This window comes from Macrobrachium rosenbergii, chromosome 51, assembly GCF_040412425.1.
Source record: "Macrobrachium rosenbergii isolate ZJJX-2024 chromosome 51, ASM4041242v1, whole genome shotgun sequence".
NCBI lineage: Eukaryota > Metazoa > Arthropoda > Malacostraca > Decapoda > Palaemonidae > Macrobrachium > Macrobrachium rosenbergii.
In genome coordinates, this window is record NC_089791.1 from 59,786,443 (window position 1) to 59,794,843 (window position 8,401).

The 8,401-nt window shown below is 34.7% G+C and overlaps 1 long non-coding RNA gene across 1 annotated transcript; it reads left to right on the forward strand.

The window, feature by feature from the left end:
- The first annotated feature begins 4,541 nt into the window (after nucleotides 1-4,541).
- Nucleotides 4,542-8,148, forward strand: LOC136833560 (uncharacterized). The gene is made up of 3 exons (XR_010851509.1): nucleotides 4,542-4,784; nucleotides 5,005-5,064; nucleotides 7,536-8,148. It is a non-coding gene; the product is annotated as an uncharacterized lncRNA (long non-coding RNA).
- The last annotated feature ends 253 nt before the right edge of the window (nucleotides 8,149-8,401 follow it).

Here is an 8,401-nt window from a genome sequence, read left to right on the forward strand (position 1 = left end):
ACGTCTTTCTGGCAATTTCAGATCTTTAAATATATACTTAACTTTTGAACTTAATCTTTCTGTGCAGTTCCTTGCTCAGATAATAAGGTTTGTTGTGTAGCCCATAAATGATCTGGGCTGAGAGAACAAAATTCGTCGCTGAAATGGTTTTATCGTGGATTTATCATCTCTTCTAATAAATAAAAGATTTTCACGCCCTGTCTCTATATTTATATAAGAAAAATAACTACACAATTGTTCCAATAACACGAATACAGCTTTTCTAAAAACCACACATAAACAGCCACCGTCACTAGACTCTCAACCGACACCCGCGGAAACTACTCAAGTGTCTCGTTAATGGGCGAGTGTGGCGCTTCAACGATTTCGAAACAACCCAACATTATTCCATAATGATGGGAGATTTTACAAATAACTGAGAAAAACAAGTTAGCTCAGGATGCAGAATGTGTGTCCGAACTCCGAAGGCAAGGAAAAAATGGTCTTATAGCTTCATCTTCCTTAGGCGTATCATCGAAATGCTCATTCCTGGTGTGATCATTGGAGTAAATTTTACTTAAATAGAAGCCCCACTCGCGATAACCTTGTGTTTAGCTCCAATCCGGCCGGAGTGAACGTTGGAATATGAAAAAATGCACTAAAAGGTAAATTAGCAAAGCATTTTTGTATGCTTTCCGCGTTAAACTTATTAAGGAGACTTAAGAATAAATTAAAAAAATACTCAATATCGAGAAATGGAATTGATGATGTCAATACTGACATCATCAATTCCATTTCTGTGTAAATACTGACAAAAATTAACGACCACCTTCCTTTATCAGTAATTTTACTGAATTCAAATTTCTATTTCTATTTCTCATTTCCAGAGTTTAGGGTCAAAATTTTACAGTATATATCTCTTCCAAAACCTACAAAGCTTTTATTTTTGTTTTATTTTGCGCTAACTTTCACGATTTAAACTAAACGAAATTATTTCCTATCTAAATATTATAAGTTGGGGAGGTTTGTGTTACGAGGTATTCAAGAATTAAACGAATCAAACAAATTGTTTGTATAAAGAACAAGCACGGCTTTTCATTTTTTAAGCAAACCCCCTTCATATTAGTATTCAAAGGATTTAGACGTGATCCCCGTAAAAAATAGTTTCAGTAAATGAACGCTCTTATTTTGCAGACTGCTAACAATGAAGTTTCAGCGAACGTTCTTGCTTTTTTTCTACAATAGCCATTCATGCTTTTACAGAAGGAATATTAATTGACAGCTGAAATAAGAAACCTCTCGCTCTCTAACTCTCTCTATATATATATATATATATATATATATATATATATATATATATATATATATATATATATATATATATATATATATATATATATATATATATATATATATATATATATATATATATATATATATATAGTTAGATTTAAATTTTAAAACTTGTTACACAGTCTTGTGGGATAACTTTTACTAGAATGCAGTCCCGTTCTGAATAAAATAAATTTTTATGTATCAAAAAACCTTTCTCTCTCTCTCTCTCTCTCTCTCTCTCTCTCTCTCTCTCTCTCTCTCTCTCTCTCTCTCTCCTATGGCTTCGTGTGGGCTCATATGTTACACATAAAAGTAAAACGAAATACATATTGGCTTTCAGGTGTATGTACCTGGGTAAAGGTGATTAATCCTTGCAGAAATTCTGTTTACCTATGTCTACCTAAATACCAACATTTTGCCATTAGAAATATTAGAATTTCTTGATTTAATCATTACACAAATGGACCAGAATAATAAGCATGAACTATAAGTTGCATCACATCTAGAACATTTGGAAACAAATTATTTATTTCGCGTCTGACTCAGCTTATCTGGCTTTCACCCATCCACACGCACACGCACTCATTAAGCGCTTGCATGGCAGAAATATCTCAAATTAGACAAACCAATATAGCCGGTCTTAATAGTTAAGATTAGTAAGTACTCGTTAACTCATTTAACAAATGTGCGCATGATAGGCCAATAGCCCTTATTATTTCCTCAGTTGATTGTACTGATGAAAAAACGAATTACAAGAAAAATCATGCGAATCAGTGCTCATTTCGCAGATAAACTTATTTGATGGGTAAAGGCTGTCTATAAACGATAGAGAGAGAGAGAGAGAGAGAGAGAGAGAGAGAGATGGGGAGGGGGGTGGTGAAATTATTTGCATTGGTGGATTTTCTTATATGTATATCAAAACGGGATTTTCCATCTAATATCCAGAACTTGCTTTAAAGAATTAACTACCTCCGGCAAGGATGTTAGGTTTTAGGTTTGGTTCCGACATTCATATGTATTCAGCCTTCCTTAACTGCCTTTGGGAGATGTGAAGCGCTCGTTTGGATTCAGTTTTTTTTCTACTTTTACGTTATTTCTCTTAATGACAAAAACATTCTTGAGATCAGGAATTCCGGTTATTCTAGAAAATTCCTTCGGACCATTTATATATTGTACTAACTTATGGATTGCTGTCCCACTGGTGATCCTCATGTATTAAATTGCCTTTACGATTGTAGCTATGCCGACAACACAAAAATGAACTAAAAAAGCAAAAGTAAAAAGCGGAAATGAAGGACAGATAAAATAGCTCATGGTTATGGGAATCAAGTCATTGAATCCCTCCTTCATAATCAGCTCCTCGACAATACATGGCTCGAAATTCTTTCTTTGTTGATCCGACCCGGTATTGCAGATCCGAGCAAATAGCTCGAACTAAACTCAGGACACGGCTCAACTTCAAAAATTTCACTACATTATTTCGGCCAACGATATCTCATGAAATGGCTAGCTGCTTGAGCCAAACTGACAGCCAATGGAGACAATAAGCATCTTTCGCCAGACTTCGTTTTGAAATGAGTAAAATGGCATGTGTATTTTATCTGCTGCAATAGGATTTGTCAACAGATTCTCTTGGGAATTAGAATTTTTACCCAAATATTCACTTTTATGCCATTAGCCTTAGTCTTCTAGGTTAAAAAAAGATAGAATTTGGAATTTCACATTCATAGCCAGTCGGTGTTAGCTGATCTGTTATCGAAATATGGTCTGTAACAAATGTTCCGCCATGGCAACACTGCCTATGATGTCGGCCGCTGATTGGCTTAAGTTTATCTTATTCAAATGTACTCAAATAGGCTTTGAAATCTAACAGAGAACTTACCTATATATAAGACACATGTGTTTTTAAAAATCCAGGTAATAAAATCGCAAGAAAAAAGTCAATGAAAAAAGTCACAGGAAAAAAGTCACAATAATCTTTCCTAGATAGTGACCCCCATGGGTTTTAACCCGGAATGTATCCACCTTTGCGGCGTGTATAGTAGAAGCCCGTTGGGGATTTTCATATAAACATAAACAAAAGACTGTAAATATCATAAAGATAATGACCCACAAGAAATATCGTGAATTTTCCCCTGTGACTGTTAACCGCCACCGTAAATTAATGTGACTTTTTTTCCTAACCAAAATTGTGACTTTTTTTTTCTGTGATTTATTACCGCCCACCGTTTTGAATGAATTCCAACATAACAGTGGTTCCAGCTGATAGCAGCTAAGTATTTTGTGACCTCTAAGACTTGTTGTCAGCCCCTTTGTTTTAGTGTGCCTGTGCATATATATCCAGTATGTGTATGTGTATATATATATATATATATATATATATATATATATATATATATATATATATATATATATATATATATATGTGTGTGTGTGTGTGTGTGTGTGTGTATGTATGTATGTATGCATATCACAGAATGAAACGTTTGTACGTGACCAAAGGGAAAACGAAAAAATCAGTAGAAATAATATTTTAAACAAATGCCCAAAACGGGGATTTTCAACGCTTACTCAAAAGAGGCAGTTAATCCCTATATTGAGATAAAACAGCAGCCACAAATAGCAGCCTGGATATTTCGGTAATAAAAAAAACAAACAATATAAATATCCTGCATAAAAACTCAGGTATCCTTTTCACAGCAGTAATGTACGTTTAATTATAGTAATATTCATTTGTTCTTGGTTTCGAATCATATACCAGTGTAACGAGTTTTATGTAATGTATCCAGTTATACGGTACGCACACACACACACATACATATATATATATATATATATATATATATATATATATATATATATATATATATATATATATATATATATATGTGTGTGTGTGTGTACGTATATGTAGAATATTTCATTATATATCGTTATGACAAAATATGGACGCGAATTAAAAGTTATATCATCAAAGTGATGAAAAGAAATATTCGACAGGCTTGCTACAAATTATTTCTTGAGCCCTAAAAGATTGTACGAGTTACGTGGAAGAAAATCAATTTTAAACTTCCATGAAAGACAAGTAAAAGAAGGGAGTAGGAAATAAAAATAATACTTGCAAATTAGCGATTTCAAGGATATCCATAGATCGCATGTTCCAAGAATCAAGACACTACTAAGACTTTAGAGTCCTTGGCAAATGTCAACATCGTTCGAGTTCTCGGCTCTCGCATTTGAACCTTCGGATCTTCGACTGTAACATCGTTGTGGGCGGTAGTAACAAGTCATCATATTGTTTTCGGGAGTGGTGTATTCAATTTCTCCTTACTTTATCGACGTGTGCTTGTTTCTGTTGCGAAGTTTCTACGTAAGCACTGGTTATCACGCGATTAGGTTAGAGTTGGCGCTTGAGATTTCCATCGATTGTCACGTCGGTCAACTTATAATAAACACCGGGCTGCTTCAGGGTAACACTGGATCTTTATTATTTTGCTGTTAATACTGATATTGTATGTTCTCGGATTTTTAAATCTTGCTGCGTATTTAGTCTCGTACAAATCTTTGGAAGTCTTTATAAATATTCATGTGGGCGTTTACCCATAATCTGACGTTGGTAAACACCTGAAATTTATAAAATTTACAAGATTTCCTTTAGGTTACGCACAGCTCAAGTTTAGTCTTTTCCAGGATGTTTTGGGTACGAGTTTGACTTCCCCGAGTTCCTGTTCTGACGATCTTTAGCAATAGGTATGTAGGAGGTAATTTTTTTTTCTGCTAATTTTAGTTTTAAGTAATTCACTTTTTTTCATAAAATGACTTAGTTTTTTACTTTTGTCAAATTTACATTAATTTTTCTTTAGTTTTAAGTAATTGTCATGATTTTTGTCCTTGTTCTGACGATCTTTAGCAATAGGTATGTAGGAGGTAACTTTTTTTCTGCTAATTTTAGTTTTAAGTAATTGTCACTTTTTTTCATAAAATGACTTTAGTTTTTTACTTTTGTCAAATTTACATTAATTTTTCTTTTTAGTTTTAAGTAATTGTCATGATTTTTGTCCTTGACTTCATGTTTTTACTTTTCTCATAAACTGACTTCAGTTTTTACTTTTTTGTCAATTTTTTACTTTAATTTTTTTTATTAGTTTTAAGTAATTGTCATGTATTTGTCATAAATTGACTTAATTTACTTGTCAAAGTTTTTTGTATAAACTGTTCTTAAGCTAGTTCACGTATCCTCCACCCCTTTAGGGGGGTTGCCCCTGAGGGGTGGAGGAGCCCCCATGTTCTGCATAGTAGGTCGTATGACCTACTATGCAGGTTCTTGGGTGGTTGTGAACTAGCAAACTTTTTTTTCAGGTTTGAAATATGGGCTTTACTTAGATTTTTTTTCAGTTCAGATAGGTATTAGGCATTTTAGTTTGGGCTTTATTGCTTAGTTTTCTTGTCAGTTCAGATAGGTATTAGGCACTTAAGTTTGCATAAGCTCCCTAAGGTTTGAGGAAATTAATGCTTATGCCATCTTCTTCTTCTTTTAACGTGCTTTTATTCCCATTTTTGTGTATGCCATCAAACGGCAATATTCAGCTTTGAAACAGATTTCTTGTCAGTTCAGATAGGTATTAGGCATTTAAGTTTGGGCTTTGCTCAGTTTTCTTGTCAGTTCAGATAGGTATTAGGCATTTAAGTTTGCATAAACTCCCTAAGGTTTGAGGAAATTAATGCTTATGCCATCAAACGGCAATATTCAGCTTTGAAACAAACTAAATTTATGTACCCCATGTCTGGCGTCTAGGGTATGTTTTATTTTAGAATTTTAGCTTCCTGAAAATGGATTTTGTAGTTGGGTTAAGTCAGTTAAGTTTTGGTCATTATTCGTTAAGATCTTGCCGGAGTTTAAATTTTTAAGCGTAAAGTTGGCGTTAGTCTTAACAGATTTTTCAGAGGATTCGGACTTGGTATTTCCTTCTCGCAATTGGAAATTTCTGGGTATAGAGGCGATAGGAAGCTCCCTAAATATACGGTTCATTTACGATAACAGGGCGTGCTTACCCAATAGCCAGTCTCTTGAAAATCATCATAACTCTGCAAAATTTTCCCCAGACAGAGATTGTCCAGAGTAATTTTGATTTCTGCTGTTTGCAGATGGAAGGTTTTATGAAGTTTATCAGTAACTCATAGCTAGGAACTTCCAGCTCCTGTTATCAGTTTTAGGGCAACTAGATACCAGTCTAGGGCAACTAGATACCAGTCTAGGGCAACTAGATACCAGTCTAGGGCAACTAGATACCAGTCTAGGGCAACTAGATACCAGTCTAGGGCAACTAGATACCAGTCTAGGGCAACTAGATACCAGTCTAGGGCAACTAGATACCAGTCTAGAGCAACTAGATACCAGTCTAGGGCAACTAGATACCAGTCTAGGGCAACTAGATACCAGTCTAGGGCAACTAGATACCAGTCTAGGGCAACTAGATACCAGTCTAGGGCAACTAGATACCAGTCTAGGGCAACTAGATACCAGTCTAGGGCAACTAGATACCAGTCTAGGGCAACTAGATACCAGTCTAGGGCAACTAGATACCAGTCTAGGGCAACCGATTTCCAGATACCAGTCTAGGGCAACCGATTTCCGGAAAAACTCATATCGGACAACTGATATATAGGACAACTCATAAGTATATTTAAACTTAAAACGGAGAACTCATATCGGACGACTCGTACCTGGACAACTGATATATAGGACAACTGATATATAGGACAACTGATATATAGGACAACTGATATATAGGACAACTGATATATAGGACAACTGATATATAGGACAACTCATAACAGGTATATTTAAACTTAAAAAAAAAAACCATTTAAAAATAGCGACCCACTTAAAAAATAGCGATTTAAAAATAGCGATAAAGTAAATAGGTAAGTTTTTAATTTTTAGCCTTAACAGTGATCATTAAACTCTAATTATTGACTAGCATCCTTTAAATTTCATAGTTCGTGCTAGTTACTGTTCGTCCAGCAAAACAACTCACAAACGGTCGTCACAGCTTTAAAAAAAAGTTTTTTCTAAATTTTGTACTTTTCAGGTCAGCTGGTTTTGCACTTTTAACTTTTCAAATGTTTTTAAATTTTCTTTAGCCCTCACAATGCCATATTATATAAAATCTCGGCGAATAGCTAATAATCATGTGGATAACTACGTGTATAATTTTCAGAATGCAGATAAATCTAGAGTATGGCTATGTGAAGTAAAGATGTGCAGAGCGCGCTTACAGACGATGGCTGAGGAGGACCCATTAGAAATGATCAACAGGGGAACACTCACAGCGCTGATGAAAATTGTGATTGCAACAGAATGTTCATCTCTAAAAGATGAGGCGTTGGCTGGACTGCCAGCAACATCAAGTTTACCACGAAGTATTCGTCGGTGGCCACAGCAGAATAGTAGTGCTTCCCCTATTCCTTTAAAGATACGGTTTTGATATCGCTATTTGTACTGCAAATTTTGGATTGGTGTTACCATTTTTGCAATATGATAGAGACGTAGCGAGTATCTGGAAATTAATAAATACAATAAAGTTAGAGGCGGTTTTGGCTCCGAAATATAATTTGGGACAGTGTAAATAGCTTCAAAACTGGTTTACAAAGAGTGCAACAAGCGAGTAATAATTTTACTTGTAAAGTATGATCCTTGCTAGAAAATGTCTGTCTTAAAAGCTGTGGCATATCTGCATTCAGTTTCAGGTTTTAGCAAATTCTTCTTATATTGAAAGTCTTTAATGTTTTTAGTTTTCATTGTCCCCCCAAAAAATAAAGTTTTTCTCTAAATAGTTTTATTATTGATTTCTTTCAAAATGAAATTTACTTTATACCTGTTACGAGTAGTCCTATATATCGGTTCTAGGTGTATAGGTATGAGTTTTTGATAAGTTTTCCGGGAATAAGTTCTCCTGGTATAAGTTTCCCTGGCACAGTTAACGGACAGCACGAAAGTATTTCTTTGTTTGGTTGATAGTCTGGAAATTTAATTCACGGATATTCTTTACATAAAGATCCCAATTATTCAGAGTGGGGTGCAGTG